The sequence below is a fragment of the Cyprinodon tularosa genome, unplaced genomic scaffold (assembly GCF_016077235.1).
Source record: "Cyprinodon tularosa strain WSP-4 unplaced genomic scaffold, ASM1607723v1 ctg462, whole genome shotgun sequence".
NCBI classification, from domain to species: Eukaryota; Metazoa; Chordata; class Actinopteri; order Cyprinodontiformes; family Cyprinodontidae; genus Cyprinodon; species Cyprinodon tularosa.
This window is the reverse complement of record NW_024039188.1, coordinates 196871-219584: the sequence shown is the minus strand read 5'-3', so window position 1 is coordinate 219584 and position 22714 is coordinate 196871. Positions and strand designations below refer to the sequence as shown.

At 40.5% G+C, this 22714-nt stretch overlaps 1 protein-coding gene across 1 annotated transcript in view; it reads left to right on the top strand.

Moving 5' to 3' along the window:
* Positions 1-2824: 2824 nt before the first annotated feature.
* The window catches only part of LOC119793872 (plexin-B2-like), a 214655-nt gene continuing 194765 nt past the window's right edge, over positions 2825-22714 (top strand). Inside the window, exon 1 of the mRNA XM_038301156.1 lies at positions 2825-3195. The gene's annotated coding sequence lies outside the window, so the exon portion shown is untranslated. The remainder of the gene's footprint in view (positions 3196-22714) is intronic.

Here is a 22714-nt window from a genome sequence, read left to right as displayed (position 1 = left end):
GCCTGTGGGTGCGGGTCGGTGCTCCTGCAGTTGCAAGTGCGGTATTTCCCCCACAGACCACCAGGGCGGCCGAGAATACCTTTGTTCAACCTGAAATGACTCATTTAATCATCCATAACGTTATGGAACACATTAATTAACTGAAAAATGTTGCATAGTGTCCCTTTAAGGGCCATCCCAAACCACATAGTGTGTAGGGCGAGTTGACCGTTCAGCCCTTAAATATCAAGTCTGGATCAATGCAAACTCCCTGGACTTTGGCTGCGGGTGTAACTGCAAACTAGTGGAGGAGGAAACACGTCCATTCAAATGTAAGTTCCACTGGTTTGCTGCATCTTCATCACACTGTCAGAAAATCACAAGTTAGGAAAACGAAAAAAAAACATAATTAATCCCTAAATGAAGTAGTAATATTTGACTGGATAGATTTATTTGTAAGAAAAGGGCAAAATTTTGAAGTTATGTCAACTGTGCCCCAGAGCTACAGCTTTGTACATGCAGCATCACTGTGTTGCCATAGGAACAACTGCTTTCCCTTTCCGTTGGAGGGAAGAGGCCGTCCCATTTATGTTTATACCCTTATTTACAATCCTGGTGCCTTCCATAGGTGAGAGTTCATTGGGAGTGACACTTGGGGGTAGTGCTTAGGGGGCAGTTTGGGATTCAGCCAAAGGATCCTCTTCCCCTTCCTCCTGCTTCCTCATCCTCCCGTTCCTCATGATTCCTCATGGAGGTTACTGATATCGAGTTGCTCCCCTTTTTGCTTTATCTCCTTCTGGTGAAGACTTATAAAACTCAGACACACCCTCAGAGAAGTCTGTTAGTTTCCCTTAAGGACACATAAATAAGAGTTATTGGTAAAAACAAACTGATAATCTGTCTTAGAGCTGATCATTTATCATGACATTTAAACAGTAAGTCAATATTTTTGTAAAGAGATTTTGGACAGGACTGCAGGTCGTATGGATTTCATGAGATGCAAAATCATTTGCTGTGATATATTTGATCAGCAGCCATATTTTATTTTAGATCCGTCTCATAACCTGAAGCCTTTTATCCTTGCTTTTAACTTTCTATGATATGGTTTGATAGAGAATCTGTGGTAATTCAGCGATGAAGTGATAAAGTTTTGTGTGTTATGTTATGCTCTTAATGGAGGGTATAAGTCAGGGGCGCATACAAACACACTTAAAGTTGTAGGTAAGGAGCCACTCCATTGGTTGGAATTCCGAATTCTCACGAGTGGTGCACAACTTTACACCAGTATATAAAGGGAATGTGATTGGTTGTTTATTAAAAGGGGCGGGATTGTTGTGGCTGAAGGTTTGTAAGCAAGTTTGGTTGTGGCTGGTTTGTTGGAAGCATCTTGCTAACCAGTTAGCAACTTAGTGCTAGCACGTTCCCAATGGGAAATTCCATTGGGACCAAGTAGCACTAAGTTACTCACCAGTTAGCAACTTAGCTTTAGCAGGTTCCCAATGGGAAATTCCATTGGGACCAAGTAGCACTAAGTTGCTAACCAGTTAGCAACTTAGTGCTAGCAGGTTACCGATGGGATATTCCATTGGGACCAAGTAGCACTAAGTTGCTAACCAGTTAGCATCTTAGCGCTAGCAGGTTCCCAATGGGAAATTCCATTGGGACCAAGTAGCACTAAATTGGTGACTTCGAAACGACGCTGTCAAGGAACGCTATGGACAGCGGAAACATGCAAGAGGAGGAGAGTTTAGTGTCGGAGGTCGTGGATGAGTCTCCTCCGTCATCCATTTTTTATTTAGAGGAGGAAAGCGGGGACGAAGATGTTGTGGAAGAGGACGCCAGGGCGGCAGAAGCTTTGGTGTAGAAGGCTTCCAGCCGTACATGTTTGAGCCCTTGCCTCGCAACGCTGCCAGTTCTGTTAGTAACATTTGATTGACAGATGATATATGATTGGCCGAATTTAGATGTTCAGGCTGACGTAGAACTAACTGGCCTGCAGAAGATAACGAAAAAAAAAACAGATTTTAAGACAGGATTTTTTTCAAAATAGAAATTTTCTAAATTTTGGGACAATATGATCTGATAAAGACAACGTTTATATACATGTTTAAGACAGACTGATTTGACATTAAATATGATTTCACTGCGACTTTATTATTCTAAGCGTTCTGATGGCATTTTAGCGAAAGGATTTTAATCAAAAACATAATGTGCACAAATAATGAATAGTTGTATTAACCATACATGTAAACAGAGTTTGATGGGGCCCCCGGGAACTTGGGGCCCTAGGCAACTGCCTAGTATTGCCTAATGGTAAATCCGTCCTGCACTGGAAAAATGATCTAGAAATAAGTTAATATTTCTCAAATTAAGGGTATTCACCCTTAATTTGAGTCGGTAAATGAGATGATTTGCCAATTGGATGAGTATTTTTACTCTTAAAATAAGATATTTAGATAAAATGCACTTAACCTTGGAACAGTGTTTTCTTATTTTAAATGTAAATTGTCTTGTTCCATTGGCAAAATGTCTCTTTTACCTTTTCAGTTCAAGAACAAATGCACTAATTTTAAGAAAAAAATGACTTTTCTAGATTTAGATTTTTCCAGTGTGGTATCAGTGTCTGCTTACAGGATAATTGCTCAGGAACTCAGGAAAAAGTTTGGCCAAAAATGATAAGGAATTTAATTTAAAAATATGAAGGCAATATAGGCAATTTTCTTAAATTTTTAGATAAGGGTTAAGATAACTAAGAAAATTTGTTGATGAGTTTTGCTTAATGTTTTATTTTGAAAGTGTGAGGTGTGAACTTCCGCTAAATCCTGCTGACGTGACGCAGCTCTTCCAGCAGGGAGTAGGGTGAGAGGAGGAGGAGGAGAAAAAGCTTTTCTCCACTCTTGTTTCGGAGCCCCTGGAAGGAAGGAGAAGCAGCTGGATGTGGGCTCATCTTCTCCCGGCTCTCTCCTCGGTCTCTCCCGTCGCTGCGGACTCGGACATGCAGCTTTAACCGAGGAAAGGAAAACAATATACCGACCGTGTTTGTTTCTGCCGTGGGAATGTCGACCAACTGAAAGTTCAGGGACACTTTCAGGCTCCAGTTCGGTCCGGTTCGGGTTCCTCACAGCAGGATGTGAATCTGGGAAGTAGTCCAGGAGCCGAGGAGCGACAGGAGGAGTGAAATTAAAGCGTTTTTTAGGGAATATCAGTGATTGAGAGGTAGGTCCTCCTCAGACACTTTCTGTCACTTTTCAACCGCTGCTGTCATCAGTGGCAGAAACTCCTCCTTTAAACTCACTTTCTAAAAAGTTTTAAAGCTGTTTTTACAAAGTTTTTTTTTTTTTTATAATTGAGGCTCTGCTTATAGAAAATGTGTCTATTATCTAAATAATGACTTAAATGTTTCTTAGAGAAACATTAAATAAACATTTACCCACTTCTTGGATTAAACTTTAATGGATAAAGAAACATAAATCTGATCTATTGACCATAATCCTGATTATTGGAGCAGATAAAAGTGAAATAATGATCTAAAAATGCTGTTTATTCAGCTGCTGGGATGTTCTTGGATCAGGAAAATGTTAATAAAAGGCTCAAACTCTTTACTTGTGTTCAAACTTGTGAAATAATCTTTAATAGACTCCAAGTTGAGAACATCTGCAGGGTTTTCTGACCCAGTGTGTATCTGAAGGGTTTGTTCTCACATTCAGCTCATTTATTTCACATTTTGACAGAGCTTTGGCTTGGAGAGGCAGGAAGTACTTGGGATTTTTTCACATGCATAAACATTAACCCCTGCAGAGAAGTCACATAGATTAGACCCAGAGGGAAATGTAACCTCTGCATATCAGATTTAATCAAAGATCATTCCCAATCATCATATTTCCCTCTAATTAATCTCACTTTATATGTATGTTAGGGCTGCTACTATTGATTATTATTCAGTTATTTTATCGGTTAATAATCAGATAGCTAAAGGTTACTTAGAGAAGACTTTTTACAAAATTAAACCAGCTGAAACTAAAAGTTTTCCACATAGGAGAATAGGGATAGAGCATAATGACAGACATAAGTTATTTTTTTTCTCTTAAAGGTAAAATATTTATTTATTTTACAATTTTGGTATAATAACTGTTGCTCTGTTGCCTAAAGGCCTTTTTTAGAGTCTCTGAACTGCAAAAAAGTCATTTTTTCTTAAAATTGTTTCATTTTTTCTTGAATTGAGGAGGAAAGTGAGACATTTTGCCAATGGAACTAGACAATTTACATTTAAGATAAGAAAAAACAATTGCGTTGTCTTATTTCAAGTGCATATTATCTAATTATCTTAATACTTAGAGTGAAAATACTCATCCCATTGGCAAACTATCTCATTTACCTACTCAAAATAAGGATAAATGAACTCTATTTAAGACATTTTTACTTATTTCTAGATCATTTTTCCAGTGTATACTCCAGTTTTACTAAATTAGGTGACGATTATATCAATAATTGATTAATCCGATTCATTGTTTCTGCCCTAATAAATATATATATATATACATTACAACACATTTGGCAAACGGAAACGGTAGATGTTAAAGATACCTTTGTCAGTCTTGAACATTTCAGTTGGTGTTCTGGATGATAATAATAATAATAATGGAACTATAATGGAAAAATTGAACCTCTGCATATCAGAATTAGGAAGATTAACTTCTCTTCATGGACTTAATCAGTGACAAACGTTTTTGCATAAATCTTTTAGCTTCTGTACAGCCGAGCTGCAGGTTTTAAGAGCCAACATGCCTTCATAACTCTTTTTAATTGTCTCTTATAATCTGGCTTTAGCAGTAATTTAGTAAAATGTCAGTTAATCCAGTCTAACCAGAACTCGCCGTGGTGGAAACCTTATGATTCAAAGGGGGACGGATCCAAACTTGTCTTTGATCCAGGATTTGAAGGACTCATGCGGGATGTTTGTAAGTTGGAGTGGATCAATTAGAGGCGTTGCTGGTTTGATCTGCAGGTTCCTGGCATCGCATGTTTAAGCTTGTTGAGGTAAAACTCTTGACCTTAATGATAAACCGTCTGAATCTGTCGACTGTTCTCTAGTAAATTAGTTTGTCTGTTTTTTTAGGATTCAGTAACTCTTCCTGAAGGACATTACTTGTATATTTTTAATTAAATATCTCTTTCTAATTGGACTGCTCAGATATTGGGGCTATGCTACTTTATTATTAACTTTGTTTCTTAGCAGAATGACTGTAATTTGGAGGCATTTTCCACGTTTTCCAAGCAGTAATGAGGATAATCATTGAAATCTTCCCATAAACTTGAAATATAAAAACCAACAAATTGAGCTAATTTACCTGCTCTACTTATTAAGATCTTAAAGACTTTTCCACCCACCCATTGCCGATATCCATTTTTTCCTTTGCTGGGTCAATTAGTGGGCGGTGTCTGCCCTGTAAGGGTCACCATTTAATTAATAATCTAATTAACCTAACAGTCGTGGTTTTGGCCTGTTAGGGAGGACATGCACAGAGAACTGCACCACCCACAACCTGCACAGGGGATTAATCTGCATAACTTCCTGATAAAAGAAAAATACTTTCTAGAAGACTCCTATTCAGTTTGATATTAGCATCTGCTGTGCTTGTTTATTTCCAATAAGAGTATTTACCCATATGCTGATGATGTGAAGGTTTTCTGACTTTACTGAAATGATTCAGCAATTTCCAAGATAAAGTAATAATCTTTTTAACCTGTTGCAATTTAATTTTATAACAAATATCCCTACTTTCAAAGAGTATGAAAGCATAACTATCACTGATTAGGCTATAAAACACCCGCCATTGTTTGGGATTGTTTATTTACAAAGGAAACCTGGTTAAAGATGAAATAAAATGGATCCTGGCAGCTCTGTTGGTTTCACTGTATTTTCTGTCCGCCTGCCTGAAACCTGTTTGGGAGGAATGCTGCTGGTTGAGTAACGCAGCTCCTGTCAGAAAAACATTTTGTTCACGCTAATCTATGCCTCTGAGATCAGTTTGACTCCACTCAGCAGCTTGGTTGACTCATTTCGTGGTGATCGTGAGCTCATCTTTCTGTTCTTGTTGACTTTGGTTTTTATTTTAAAAAAAACAGCGTATGTCCGCATGCCGTCAGCAGGGGGTCGTGCCCTTCCCTGGTTTCTACTAAGCAAAGGGTCACGCTGTTTGATTCACCTTGCTGTCTAACAACCTTCAGTTCACCTCCTGCTGCCTGTAGACCCAAAACATCAGAACATTTTGCTAGAAAATCCTGTATTTTATAAATTTGAGCATCTTTTAAACCTTTTTGGAGGCTGCATAGATGCCTCCTGGACATTTTGGAGTCTGTTCTGTTTGTCCAGCTGCTAATGAGCGCTTCACAGCTTGCTGTTGTTTGGGAGGCTGGGAGTGAAGAGCTGGGATTTAGGGAGCCAGTGTCCCTGATTGCTGATCTCTGCTCCTCCTCTTTCAGAAGTGAAACACCTGTGGCGCCGAGCATTCTGGGGGTTTGTTTGCAGGTGAATTTCAGAGGTAAATTGATGCGTTTGGTTTTCAAAGCTGTGTAATAACTGTGATTTTAATTGCACGGCTTGTTGTGTGGATGAGGTCCAGCGAGGAGGCGGCGCGGTTCTTCCTGTCTGGGCCCGAGTTTCCACCGCGTTGAAGCTCCAATTAAGCCTCTCTGATGAAATGTGCTGCTTTGTGAAGCAGAGGCCCTACCGAGGAAGTTTCTAAATCAAACCGTTAATGACGGCCCAGTTTGCATCAAAGATAATTCCCAATCATCATATTTCCGTCTCATTAGTCTCACTATTGTAACTTCTTAAAAGATATATATGAGGGCTGCAACTAACGATTACTTTGCAAATCTGTCGATTTATTTTTTTCAATTAAGTATCAGAGAGTCAAACGTTCCTTCCTACAAAATGAAACCAGCTGAAACTAAAAGTTTTCCACATAATAAGGAGTTATGGATAGACTATATTGACAGACAGAAAAGCTATTTTTTTCTCTTAAAGTTAAAATATTTATTTATTTACTTACAATTTTGGAATAATTACTGTTGCTCTGTCTAATAAAGGCCTGTTTTAGAGTCTCAATATTATAATATTATATATATATATATATATATATATATATATATATATATATATATATATACACATACAATAGGGATGCAGGATATTGGGATTTTGGCCGATATCCGATATGCCGATATTTTAAAACTCATGTAGCCGATAACCGATATCGATACCGATGTTAAAGCTGGACAAAAATAAGTCGTCATTGAAAATAGCAGTTTTGTTATCCATTTCTGACTCTCTGAAAAATAATATACTCAAATATATTTTCATATGCTGATATCAAATAGATTTTTAAAAACGCGGTATCGATCTATTTTACTTTCAGAATCTGGTGAAATTTCATCGTTCTGTTACAAACTCTCGTGATATTTTGCAAATTCTTGTGAGATTTTGTTAGTAAAATAGATCGATACCGCGTCAATATTTCAACATATAAAAATATGGCAACATTTGGTGAATTTTCGGGGGATTTCGTAGCATAACGATGACATATAGCAATATTTCATTAGTAAAAGAGATTGATATGGTGTTTTTAAATGGCAATATATCAGCATATGAAGATATTGGGATATTTTAATGTTTCAATATTTTTCCCTCGTCTTTAGAAGTTTTTAAGTCTGAAAAAAAGAAGTTTTTGAGGAAGAAGAAGAAGTAGTATTTTATTTTTATAGACTTTAGAAATTTAGAAGCTGATCAAATATCGGGTTAAATATCGGTGGGGTGGCCGATGTCCGATATTCAGTTTTAAGGCCGATACCGATAGGGGGCCGATTATATCGTGCATCCCTAATATATAACACATTTGACAAACAGAAACAGTAGATGTTAAAAATACTTTTGTCAGTGCATTTCAGTTGCAGTTCTTTAAAAGTGTAAGTTCTAGCAACCAGATTTTTTGTTTTTCAGCCACGAATTAATGAAGAAATAACACTTCTTTCTTCATGCTTACATGAAAAGATGAGAATAATCAGAATTTTAGAGGTGTGTAAACTGTGTGTCAATTTCCTCAAGGTTGGTTCTGTAATAAATGGCATCGTGTTGCGTCTGCGTCTTGGGAGCTCGTCTCTGTGCGAAGACCTGAGAAGAACAAGGTTATATGCTGACCTCCAAGTAAGGAAGTGAGGAATGAATGCATCATTCTTGCTCTTTCTATGTGGCGTGGTTTTAGTGAAGGGGAGAAATAACAGCGGCCCTGAGCGAACAGAAAGTCCTGAGCCGTTCAGGAACCCCCCGCCGCCTCTGCTGCCAGCTCCAGACGCAGAGCTGAATGAATTAATTACTCTGTCACTCAATCATTTAGAGAGTTATTAATGGCCATAAATTCCTATATGAACTCAGAAATGAACACATCAGACCTAATCCAGACGGTTTAATCCTTTTGGATCATTTCCCCACCTTGTTCCTCAGAACTTCGTAACTCTCCAGGCCTCAGGTCATTTTCTACAGCTGGTACAAAGTATTTTATCTCCTATTATAATTCTGGAGACAAACCACAGGCTTGTTAAGAATATTGTACTGTTAGAAGCCCCATTGCGACAAATCCTGAAATAATCTGTCAATTTTAATGTCATTTATTTCCCCCACTGTCAGGAAAGAGAGTTTTGCTCCCATGCGGCACGTGTTTATGCTGGAGACGGCCGCTGATGGAGCCCAAATGGAAAAGGGGCAAAAGAGACGAGAGGCATTTCATGCGACGCAGAGATTATTCCCTATTGTTTCCTCAGTCTGTTTGCTACATTATGATTCTCAGGGAGCGAGAGTAAGAAAAAAAAAATCTCATCAACACACACCGCATTGTCTTGTCGACGGAACAATTTGCACATCAGTTTTGTCATCATCACGCTTTTGCTAAACTCCCCAGAGTGCAATGTCTGCAGTCTTCCAACCGTGAGGCGTCATTTTATTTCACCCCAGATGGCCTTTAAACTTCATCATCCTGACTGCTGATACGTATGCACCTTCTCTGTAGCTACCTGCCACGCACTCAGCAGCTCATGATGATGGATACTCCTCCGCCGAGCGTAGAGCGGGGAGCGTGGAAGGCCATTTAGCAACCTGGGTACTGTCTACGTCTCTCCCTGTTAATTCAGGATCCCGTCAGTCAGAGCGCTCGGCAGATGTGAGGCGTTGCGCTCCAGAAAGACAGAGTAATCATTAACTGGATAAAAGGCTTTGCTTGGTAAAGAAAGGGAAACATGAAAGGAGATGCAAAGACAAAAAGGAGTGGAGGAGGAGAGCTACAATAGCCCTCAGTCTAATGATTCCAGCCAAGTTCTATTTTCATTTGATTTCACACAATGCCTTTAATTACTGGCTGCTCTTGTCGTGCCGGTCTATTGTGTGGGCTAGTAGCAGAGGATCAGAGGTTCCCTGAGGAAAGGGATGGATACATGGATGGGTTTATGTTCTGGACATGAGGACGGCTCAAAAAGCTCAACTAGTTGCATGAATTGAAATGTTCAGCTTTAAAACATCCCTTTGAGTTTCGATGCTGTGCAGGAAAGTGGGAGAGACCATTGGAGAGCAAAAGTTAGATCGTTTGTTTCCTCTCATCTAAAGCATCCAGCAGCTTTAAAGGAAAGGTCCGGTCAGCAAGGAAAGATCAATGGATCATTATTTATACCTAAAGGAAATACCTTTGCGGTAATTTAATGAATTTAGCGTTAATCAGTTAAAAAAATAGTTGCAATCACAGAGTCTGGGAGCGGCCATTTTTAACGTAATGCCTCCCTCCTGCCATCTTCCAGCAGTGACGTCACGGTGCGGTAAGCCTAGCGCCATTCTCCCCGCTTTCCAAGCTAAATCAATGGGAACTACTAGACACATCTGCAATCAACAACAATTATTGAAGATTTCCAGAGGACTTCACCATTGAAATTCACCAGAGCTATAGTGAAACTGACAATGCCCACGTGCATGGCAGCTGGATGCTGGAATACATCGGGTAAAAGTGAAAAAAAAAGAGTTATTCCACCTTTCTGATTCCTGATCCTCCACGGACGGGTTGGTCGTTGGATCGCCAACTTGAAGAGGGAGGATTTGCCATCGAACTTCTGGCCAGAGAAAAAACCCGTAATATGTAGCCGACATTTGGAAGAAGAATGTTTTCAAGATGACTTGGATAATAGCGCGTTGTGACAAACACCAGATACAGCACTGGGACTTGATCAACAGCCGATACCGCACCGTGACAATGTCACTAACCAGTAGGTGGCAGTAGTGTTCTTTGACAAACATGGATGCCTCCAGTGAAGCACATTCACATGAAAATTACTCTGAATTAAAAACACTGATCATTTATTGAACAGGATGGAATCATTTCAGATTTAAAGAACTTTCAGAAGTTTGAATTCTGAATCTAAGCGACTTTTCCTTTAAGGATGCCGTAGCAGTTGGGTTGTTGATTCCATTGGTTATCCAAATTGCCGAAAGGATCACTAATATTCTTCGAGTGTTGCACCACTAACAGAAAGCTCCTGAACTATTGATCCATTACCAACAAAGAGATTACCATGGAAACTGAAAGAATGCCACCTATCCTTTTGCTTAAGCTGATGTTTTTTTTTGAAGCAGCTCCACCTGAGCAGACAACCTGACTAAATGTAACATTATTTGAACTCATTTAATGCTTTTGTTTTAAATCTTTGTATACTTTAGGAAGCCAATAATCGGGCTGAATAATTTTGCCAAAAATCAAAATTGCGATTATTTTTAACCAATATTGCGATTTTGATGCCATTATCCTTTGCACTAAGCACAAGCATGTCGATGTTTTACTCCAGGGTTTCAGTTTTTCCATGACCTTGAAAGCCGCTGGACTTTACTCTAACATTTGCATGAAGAAATTTAGTTTCCTACTCCTGTTAAATGTATCGTGACTAAAACTGATTTGAAAATTGCATTTTTTCTAAATTGCGATTATATTTCAAATGCAATTAATTCCCCAGCCCTAGCTAATAGTGCCTGAAGCGGTGTCCGGACCTTCCAGCTTCTCTTCTATAGAGTCTAGTTTGTGATGAATGCTGAGGCAATGTTGCAACCAACATTATGAACATACAAAATATCCAATAAGATTTTATGTTTTAAACTGTTTTTGATATAAAAAACATAATGAATTAATCACATTAGTGCAGCTGAGTAAACATCAGGATAAGATATTTAGCTTGTTTTGTCAGTTAAGCTGTTTTTTGTTAGTTTTACCCAATTATTTGTTGTGTTTCAACATGTTTACCTGAGAACCTGTAGATTGCGTCAGAACCCGATGGTCTGGGTTCTGATTCTGCTTCGGTTTAGGTCAGGAATCCAAAACTGGACACTTTGTTTTGTGCCCCAAATAAAACTATGAATTATTAATTTAACTGTTAGTTTCATAAACAATAATGTTTTAAGTGTTTTATCATTTTATTTAATGTAGAAAATATTTCTATAAAGTTAATGAAAATGGAAAAAAATGTAATATTTACATAAAACAAGCAGCTTAGGTTGTTCTCAGTTACGATCTGGATCAGAGGACGCTCCTAATGAAACAGAAACTGTTATTTCAGATCATTCAGTCTGAATAAAGTCTCCAGAATGATGTAATCAGGTGCCTCACTCATGGAAATAAAAATAATAAATAAATCCTCCTCCTTGCTGCATGGAGGCAGAGGAAAGAAAAGCTTTGTAGAAAATGCTCCTAAAGAGTTGCTGCTGTTTAGCTGGAAGTTGCATCATGTTGAGGTGGGATGATAAATCAAGCACCAAGACTCTAAAGCACATTATTTATTTATACAATAAAGGACAATCTTAGTCACTAAGATCAACCTGATCTTCACTGCCAACGAATGAAACATTTTACTGTCAGTTTTTTTCTAGTTTTATCTACTGACATGGTTTTCTTTGATTAAAGGTATAGTGGAGGATGTTCTTTTTCCGGGTGGATCATCAAAATAAGTGGTCCTCTGGTTGTCAATCATTCTGGTGATATGTTTACTTTAGGGCCGCCCTACGTGCTCGTCCCTAATTTGGTAACATGGTAAAGAAATTGCAAATCTTCATTTGGAAAGTAAGCTTGTATGAGCGATGCAAACGGCAACTTTTATTCAGAGCGTGCACGAGGAGAAATGGGCTCGTGCACGCTCTCGCACGTGTTTAATAGGCGTTCTGTCTTGGAAGCAGGCACAGGGTTGTGCATGTGCATTTTAGTTATTTTTGTTTTTTTCTCACAAACTCGTCTATGTAATTTGAGAGGGTGGGATCCGTCACTAAATGAGTCCTGTGAACTGGAATGCTGCTCTATGGCAGTCTGAGCTTAAACAAGGGAGCTAACTAAGCTAAAAGATGTTTGGAAACAAAACAGATCAAACCTATTTTTTTTTTTATCTCTAATGAAGGATATAATCCAGAGGGATGAATGTGGCCTTGAACTTACCAGGAACTCCATTTCTTGTCGATCTGTTGGTCCAAAATGGTCTGCTGCTTCATTTAGCTCCAGTGCTGCCAGATGCTGTCAGGCGCGCTAAACATGGAAGTTACAGGTCAACTGCCCCCTAGTGGCTAAAAGTAACAGACTTGCTTTTCAGAGATGGTGATCAAACCAACTGGTGTTTAGGTTTATTCATAAAAGACTTTGGTTCAGCTAAAAAAAAATAATTACCTAGAACAGGGGTAACAAATCTTTATTCGAACTGGGGTCCGGATAAAGAAAATCAGTTGCTTTAAACAGAATTAATGTTGGCAGTGGGCTTTAGGCTGCCCTGCAAGGCTTTAAACCTGGGTTTAACCAGAGACTAAGCCATTCTCAAGCACATATCAAGGAGCTCATTTTGAGCCTGGATCCAGATTTATTGTTGATTCTGTTCATGGTGGAGAATCCTGCTTCACAGCAACAGGTTGAGCCAAACATCCTCTAAATGTGCAGGGTCATCTTTGAGCACGCCATTTCACTTTACTTTCACCAGTTCACCGCAGTTCTTCCAGCAGTCCACACTTTCTCTGCTCTCTTTTTCTCATGGTCTTCTCCTTCTTTCCCATCGCCCGGCTTGCCACAGGTTTGCCTGCTGTGTCTAAAAGTAGCAGCAGCAGCAACCCAGACTGACAGCTCATTGGCTCATTTGGATCACGTGCAGCCTGGAGCCGGACGCTCCCCAGGGCTTTACCGTATTAACAGGAGAAGAGGCGCAAGTGAAATTAGACACTGTTGTCGGTAATTTATAAATGTTTAAAATCAGGTTGGGTCCATTAAGGTAACCAGGACTCTGTTTGAGGCCTTTTAAGGCAACGATAAACCTCTAAAGTATGTTAGATTTTGTTTTGGGTCAGAAGACGAGCATCTGCTGCTTTCTTTCTGGGGGGGTGAGACCGAGACCAATGTTTAAAAAGCTAGTATAATCCCCTGGGATGTGATAAAAGCTCATTTATTAGCTGTTCAAACTTTTTACAGGATAGAAATCACTTCTGTTCATATCCTTTTATTTTGAAGTAGCATCACATTGAAAACTGATTAAAAGTCAGGCCCAGGTTTGGTTTAGCTAAGTAAAAAAAGGCTACAGGTACAATCTGCTGAGTCGGTTGTGGTGTGTATCTGTCTATCGAGTGACCAAAGGTCGTGTTTGCTGTGGATGAAGCAACAGGTGTGTGTGTGTGTGTGTGTGTGTGTTTGTGTGTGTGTGCAGGCTGTGTCCTTGACTCCTTTCTGTTTGTGCAGATTGACGGAAACATAAAAGCTCAGAAGCTCTCAGTCGTTCCGATCGGCTTCTCTTTTAACCCAGATGTTAATCTCTACCTTCTCTGCTACTGAGGAGCTACATTTCTACTTTTCACTTTAAGCTTTCTCCTTTTTAACAAAACTAAAGCGGACTGGTGAGATTCTTTCTGACCTTTTTAGATCTCTGATCATCTCAGGGCTGAATTGTAGTTATAGTTTATTCTTTCCACTACGTCAACGTATGATACACAACAGAAAATGAGGAATTAGAAACCTATATCTCAGCAGGTTTGTATTTCTCATGTTTAGATACAGTGAATACTTACCTCACATGACTGATCAGATGTTTTCTGCCGTTTGCATCGTGGATGTCGGCATCAGAATCACATTTCTCTCATTATCTCAGTCTGGCATTCACCATCAATAATACTAATCTATAAAGTCAGTACAACAGAATCTCCCCTCACCAAAGACACTTTTACTCTCCTATGTGTCATTCTTGGGGGGGAAAAGTTGGATTAAATGAAAATCTAGATGAAAGCATTGAGGTGAGACCTATAAAAACAGATACTGGTCCAACTGTAGTGTAAAGTAATTGAGCTGGCAGTAATAGCTGCCCAGACTGCAATGAAAACCTTCAATCTTTGGTCAGGATCATACATTAATCCCATCGGCATGCGGACTGCTTCAATCCTGGAATATCCGTGGCTCTGGTTCTGCTGCCGCTTCCATTGTCTGTGCCAGTCTGAGTCTCGTTTTATCATAGATGGGAAAAAACATCCGAATGGGGAATTTCTGCATACCTGGACCTTTTTGTTTACATCACAACCTGACCCCTGATAGGATCAGAGAGGAAAGCAGAAGCCCACATGTCTGTGAGGGAAGCAGGGGGGGGCATCGGACCTCCATCATTGGAAGCTCTTAAAGGTGTGGGCTCTAATTAAAACCACGTGGCGTCTAATGAAAGCCGCTTTCTGACGCCAGCAGCTCCGAGTCGACTGCTGTGCAGTTTGGGGGGAGGAGACGGATCTGAAGGCTTGAAGAGCAGAGATCCAACAAGCAGCTGTTTGAACTTGTGAACCCTTCATCTGTCCTGAAGATGAAGGTGGACACACAGGAGTCGTGTTTTTTTGTTTTTCTGCTCAGCATGGGATCTCACTCCGTCTGCAGGGTTCCTCTCCATGTCCTCGGACCGGTTAGTGGAGGTGTGGGACCGTTCTGCGTGGTTAAGAACCTGCATGGTGGCCTGAGTGTGGGAGAACACTGTGTGCACGCAGCCGGGTTCACATGTGGTCTGCTTCCTTCCCAAACACTTAGTGGTAAAGTTTGCACTCAGACACCAACCCTGGAACGCGGGGAATGTCGAGCTGAGCCGTGTTCTGATCCCAGCCATGTTCCACCACAGGGAAACCCGAATCTCACTCCTCTCCTCCTCTTCTCACGGAGTTTGGGTTGGCTTGTGTTTGTGATGGGAATCATGGACACTAACAACTAATGATTATTTTGCAAATAGATTAATTTTTCTGTTATTTTACAATTAATGATCGATTGACCAAAGGTTTCTTAAACTTTGTTATGAAATGAAACCAGGAATAACTTGAAGAAGTTCTGCATATTGGATGCAGAGACAGACAATGACGGCATCCTCTGCATTAAACTGGCTAGAAAAGGACCGGCTTCACAAAACTTCACATTCTGGCTTAAACATGTATATAAATGTTCTCTTTATCAGACGATATTGTCCCAAAACTTAGAAAATTTCTATAAAAAAAAAATCCTGTCTTAAAATCTGTTTTTTTCTCGTTATCTTCTGCAGGCCAGTTAGTTCTACGTCAGCCTGAACACCTAAATTCGGCCAATCATTAATTAATGGTCATCTGTCAATCAAATGTTTTCCGGTCATAGCATCTTGATTCATGTGTCGCAGCTAATATACGCAACGGTTGAAACCAGAATCCTTTCCTTTCCCATTGAGTTGCGTCCCAGTGCTCACGGGGATGGACGTCTGTGTCTTCGGCAGGCGTAGAGCTAACAGAACTGGCAGCATTGCGAGGCAAGGGCTCAAACATGGACGGCTGGAAGCCTTCTACACCAAACCAAGCTTCTGCCGCCCTGGCGTCCTCTTCCACAACATCTTCGTCCCCGCTTTCCTCCTCTAAATAAAAAATGGATGACGGAGGAGACTCATCCACGACCTCCGACACTAAACTCTCCTCCTCTTGCATGTTTCCTCTGTCCATAGCGTTCCTTGACAGCGTCGTTTCTAAGGCCCCGTCCACACGAAGTCAAACCCTGGCCTAAACGCACAAATTTTTCACCAAACCAGCCTCTCATCCATACGAAGCCGGCGTTTCGGGGGTCTGTAAACGATCTTTTTTTTATTCAGCCTTCAGAGTGGGAAGATTTTGAAACGCAGTTTTCGCGTTTCCATCTTTAAGCTCTAACCGCATTTTTTTCTTACACGCATGCGTCATAGCGTCGCCTCTAAACCCGCATGCGCGACACAGTATCACAACAACAATGGCGCCGTACTGTGTTGAATGGTTGCTGCTCATGCTACTCACCCTGCTGTCGGGCTTACAACAGAATCTTCTTCTTCTGGAATATCTCCAGGAAGAACAGAGCAATATCGACCACATAGTTCAGCACCTGAATTTGACTGAACCACCAAAATGGACCCGCAGGGCAACCATGTATAAATATTAGTGCGCATGCCCAACATTTCGTCGCTTATTTTTGCTTTGGCACGACAGCGCCACTTACAGGCCTGGCATACATTTTGCAGCGTTTTCATGCATTCATGTGGTCGATCACATTTATTTTACGTCTCCGTCTTTACGACAAACGCTCTGGAAAATATTAGCGTTTCGTGTTCGTTTTGACTTCGTGTGGACGGGGCCTAAGTCACCAATTTAGTGCTACTTGGTCCCAATGGAATTTCCCATTGGGAACCTGCTAGCACTAAGTTGCTAACTGGTTAGCAACATGCTTCCCACAAACCGGTCACAACCAAACTTGCTTGCGCACCTTCAATCACAACAATCCTGCCCCCTTGACAATTGACCAATCACATTCACTTTATTCACTCGTGTAAACTTGGGAGAATTCAGAAATGCGACGGTTGTAGCAGCCGCTTCCCTGCGACTTTAAATCTCATTGGATCAGAACATAATGTTCTTGAGATCCTTTAGCCTACTTCATACTGTCAGGCAGGTTCTGTTGAAGTGAGGTGTTGATCCCAGTGAAGCCAACTTAAAAGTGCACAAAGGGAGCACCAACACTCACTTTTTTAGCCCTTTTTCCCTCCTTTTTTGAACAAACTGAACCATCAGATCGAACCGCCGTTATCAGAGCCGGTCCTCCTGCAGGGCCCGCCCTCCTTCATTCATTCAGATCTCTGGGAAGTTTGGTGAGTGAATGCCATGAGGTTTTGTAAGCAGAGGGAGCCACTCCTTGCAGTGTAAACAATGGCAGCAACTAAAGCTGGTTTATTATTGGATTCTATGGTCATCATCGTTGTCTGATCCAGTGGGACAGCCTGTCTGTAACCTCAATGTGCTGAGGTTGGGGCTCGCTTGTGTTTGAATGAGGATTAAGAGGCCAGATATGATCTTGGGATATATGGTCCTTTTCATTTTTATATTCTCACTATTTAACAGGATGGCTCAGAACCAGCCGGGGCCCTTCCTCTAGGGTGGCTTCTTCTTTGTCTCCATTATGACCCATTTATCAAAGCTAACAGGATTATCCAGCTGTGTGGAACAAAGGTCTGTTTGCTTTGTGGTGAATACCAACAGATCAGCGTAGTGATGCTGTTTTCATCTCAGAAATAATTCATTTACAGGCTGGAAATGTTTGTTTTTTTGTTTTGATGAGCTGGTTGAGTTTCGTGTTTTCCTGATAACTAAAGTAATCCGTTTGTTACTGAAATGATGCACCTCTCAGCAGATCTTGTGGCTGTAAAGCTCTTGGTTTTAGTTTTGCTTTGTGAAGTCATGGTTTCTTGCAGAGGTTTAGTTTTCTGTCCTGTGAGTCATGTTGAAGGCATCAGGGTCACATGAATGTTTGGGGCTTTCTTTCTGCAGTAAGCAGCATGTTGTGTAACCGCTGCTTACTCGCAGTTTTCTGTATCGTTCTCTGTTTAGTTTGCCTCCAGTTCATGTTGTTCTCATTTCCTGTGTGTTGGATCCCTCTGGCTTGGCTTCATGCCTCCATCTCTGTATTTAGTTTTATTTTTTTTTCCCTTCTTGGCTTCGTTCTCGCTTTCTTTTTGCTTCCTCAGGTTTGCATGTTGGCCTTTTCTCAGGAACTTTAGACAACAAGCCGCAGCTTTTCTCTGCCGTTAGGCACTCGGCCACATATTTACCTTTTAAAAACTTGCTTATCTTTGCTGTTTTAGGTTTAGTGTTTTAATTACGAGCTCAGCGTTTCCTCCAGATGTTTCATATCAAACGCCTTGTGGGGTTGTTACCCATCTGAGGTTTTTTGTTCTAAGGAGCGTGGCTTTACGTTGGCTTGCTATTTGGTAGATCATTCCAAACGTTTTTGTGGTTGGGGGGGGGGAGTTCACTTTTCTCTATTTTTGTTGAGTGAATTGTTGAATCAATAAATGACGTGCAGCTGATCTATCGTTGAACCCTCGGTCGTTCTTTTTTAGTGGGCGATTAATCTATAGATTTTTTCAAATAGAAAACAGTAATTTTAGTTCTAAATCTAAATAACAAAATGTTTGGAAAACTCAGTTATAGATGAACTTGATAAATGTTTTCAACCCTTGTTGGATGAAAAAATTAGAATTTTCTCTTAAATTGATCGATGTTCTCTGAAGGATTTCAGGTAGTGATAAAGGCAGGGGCGGATTTAAGAAAGTTGAGGCCCTAAGCAAAGATGAGCAGGGGGCCCTCTGAACTGAGAAGAAAACACATCAAACAGCCCCATTCTCCACATAGAGAAATGTTAATAGAATAGACATCCATTATCTGTTCTAGGTTGTGTCCCTCTCTTCTTGTCCATTTTTCATTTGGATGAAATAATAGCTGCATGAATCATGACAGCAGACAAGATAGAGGAGAGCAGGAGGCGGGGTTACCAATCTACTCGCTCTGGAGAGCAGAGTTCGCTGCTTTTAGATGTTGTCTCCAAAGTCTCCAGTAGCAGAAAAAAGTCTCTAGATTTGGCGCTAGGAGCTTTTTAGAAATCAAAGTGCTAGAGGGGTCTGAAAAGTGGCTAAATATAGCGACTAAAGCGCTAAGTTGGCAACACTGCTCTTTGCATGGTTTGTTTTCAAATGGTTTGCTGCTGTCTGTTTGGACCTTTCTGAACATGTGCAGCAAATGGACTGATCCAATATGGTGGACACTGAAGGGGGGGGGGCTGAGACACACTTAATATTATCAGCGTTCTGATGGCATTTTAGCAAAAGGATTTTTATCAAAAACATAATTAATGTGCACAAATAAGGAATAGTTGTATTAACCATACATGGAAACAGAGTTTGATGGGGCCCCCAGGAACTTGGCGCCCTAGGCAACTGCCTATTATTGCCTAATGGTAAATTCCCCCTGGATAAAGGAATAGTTCTGATTTTCTTGATATTTTATTGAACATTTATAAGCAGTCAGTATCTTACATGCTTCAGATAAATCCATGGTTCTTAATGGAACAAAGTTTAGTTTTACAGCCTCCTTTTGCTCCAATCTCATCCTGTTGTGTGGTTTGACATCTGTTAACTTGCTGTTCAAATCATTGAGTTTAGAGGAAATATTGGCAGAATGTGGATTTAACTTCCAGTAAACATAAATCATGCTATTAATAGAAGTCCTCTGCAATCAAAGAACCTACATGAAGCAAAATGAACGTTTATAATGCTGTTCCTGACCTACATCATGCACAATGGGGTACTTCACTTGATTCAGTAATCTTCATGAGTTCTGCAGCCTGAGCAGCAACCCCTCCCTGTCCTGTGAAAATGAGCGCTTGAAGATTATGAGCGATGGAAGGCTGCATCCAGGAGGCGACTGCTTTAGCCGTGCTGTGCCTGCACTCTTAAACCGACACCCACTTCCTCTGATCTGGGAGGAGAGATGTGAGGCAGGGAGAGATGATTTAGGCTCAGATTTCCATTGCAGGTTTATACCCACATGTTTTTAAAGGTGGTATATAATCATATATTTTCCTATAGGTGATTAAAAACCTCAAAAACAGGAAGTTGGACTTCTAAATATATTTTTTTTATTGTCATAGCGTTTGTCTGAGTGTTTTGTTTACATCCCTGCAGATCTTTTCCGTTTGAGCGTTTATTGACACAGATCCAATAAATAAAACAAAAATTAATATCTTTCATCCCAATATGATTTTTAATGATATCAGACAGAATAAAAGATCAGAAAACTTTATCTGCACCTGTTTTTGTTGTGTTTTGTGTTTTAGTCCATCTATTCTTCTGTCTGAACCCAGCTGTGAAGTCAGATTGATCGAGTTATTGCTGTATTATAGCTGCTAAATGAAACCAAATGCTTGTTGTTTTTTTCCAGACTGGGGCTCAGGTTTTACATTTAGGAGAAAAAAAACCTGCCCCATTCTGAGTTGTGCATGAGGTGGTTTTAGCTTCTCAGTTGGGATTCCAGGCAGAATTAAAAGCAGATCAAAAGGCTGTGGGAAGGTCAGGACATCAGCGCTCTGGTTCCTCTCTGTGTTTTCTTCCATGTCCTACAGATATCCTGTCAGTGTGAATTAAGCCCCGTTTGGATGCAGGTCGTCGTGCGTGGGTTGAATAATTGGTAGCACGTTTATTTAGTGAGATATGAGTCCGACTGGACAAACATCCGCTGCACATCTGCAGCTGGAATTCGGCATTCCCAAAAGCAGCACGGAAATGGCTGCAAACCAAGAAACTGAAGCAGCAGAGCAGAAATGAATGCTGTTTATCTTCAGATGGTAGCATCTGTTTTTTTTTTATTTTTTATCCAGTGTAAAGTTCTGCTGCAGTTTGTTTCTCCTTTGTCAGATTTTACTTTGGGTTAATTTGGGGCTAAAGTTGAGCCAGTTTCTTTTCTTGTTTCCAGTCTTGCAGTGTGGAGATAAAATCTTTCCCTACCAATCTAACTGGATGTTTTGTGTTGTATTGCTAAGGCCTTGGGGTCATTGTAGGAAATAATGTATTACATCACTGCACCCTGAAGCAGTCTGAAATAGATACCCCCAGAGTGGAAACCCTCCTTTTCCAACTTCTGCTCTGAATTAACTTTAACAACCCAAAGCACTCCTAGGTTTTTCAAAAATACCGTATTTTCAGGACTATCAGCCACTATTTTTTTCCCATGCTTTGAACCATGCAGCTTATAAGAAGGTACGGCTTTTCTGTGGATTTTTCCTATCCACCAGAGGGAAATGTTTAAGTTAGAAATGAAAGAATAAGAACTAATTTAGCAATAGAACCAGTGGCGGCCGGCCCATAGGGGGCGCTGGGGCACCGCCCCCCCTGATAAGAAGAGAGAAACGTAAAATATATTTTTAGAAATTAACTCATAAATGTCAGTTTTACTCTCTAGACTGTGTACCTATAAGCAAAACAAATTATATAAACTACATTTCCCTATCTACTGTCATTAATTTGTGGATTTCCACAGACAGACTCCTACCGTCTCTGTTCTGGGGGCTGTGATCAGACTGACCCACATTTGCAGAGAATCTGTCAATCATGTACTATTGCTAGGTGAATTTAATGGCCAATCAGCGTCTCGGAACTTTATGGTCTTGGGGCTCTGAAAATACTGCGCTTTAACAGGCTTCCGAACCCAAGCGCAGGTGCAGACAATTAGAGGGAAGATGGCGAATGTAACGACCGAGATGCAGCTTCCACCAAATTCGGTGAGATCCTTATTTATCTACCCGTTTGCCAGAAGAACATCCCTGTTGTAGGATATGAACATTTCATGTCATGGTTATTGTGACTGTGACGAATCCACCTCGTCGCTTAAAACAACCTCTCTAACTTTGCGCGCCACACACACATTCCTGTTATACTGTGTTTGTGAGGACCAATACACTCGCGCTGAGCCCAGTAGCTCCATGAACTTAAAACACACAAGCTGTCCTGGTTACCTGCTGGCGTATTGAGGGTGCACACTTAATATTTCAGTGGGGTTAGCCGTGTGTGTGTGTGTGTGGGTATGTGGGGGGTGTGGGTGTGTACGTGTTTATGCTACGGGGACTTGTCATCTTCAGTCTGGCTGCGTCTTTGCTGGGTTCAAACCCAGTTTGGTGTAATTGAATAAGTCAATGAATCTGTGTAAAAGAATTAAGTTGTAAAAATTATTTGTTTTTGTACATCGATTGTTTGTGGAGGTAATATATGGACAAAACTGATTAATGAGAAGAAATCAGACATAAGAGAGCCTGAGGTGAGGGGCTTAAACTATTTAATGAGGGCTGTGGGAAGAAAAGCGGCAATTTTTGTTTTCTGTTTCTTTGTTACATTGCTGGTAACTGGAGGGAGGCTGAGGCCCAGAGGATCTTGTATATGTTTAGTTTCTTTTGCACCCTGTTTTGAGTTTTTGAGCACAATAAATCACCAACACCCGTAACCCGAATGAGGCTGGATTCTTGGAGGCCAAAGAACCCCGTCACAGTGACCCAAATCATCACTGTTAGTTATTATATAGAAAATTAAATCATTACTGTTAAATTGTATGTATTGTCCAATTGTTTATTTGAATTCTTATTCCGGATTAGATGGAGACATACACTAGGCTATATCAGCCCCACCAAAAATATTTTTCACCAGCCGCCACTGAATAGAACATGTTAGCAGCAGGTACGATGAAGAATAAATGTCCCAAATTCACACATTTTGACATTTATTTGCTGCATTAAAGCTGCTGAACCAATGAAGAGACTGAGCTCTGCTCCTGCAGAGCTGAAATTAAAAAGCTGACGAAGCTCCACCTTTCAGT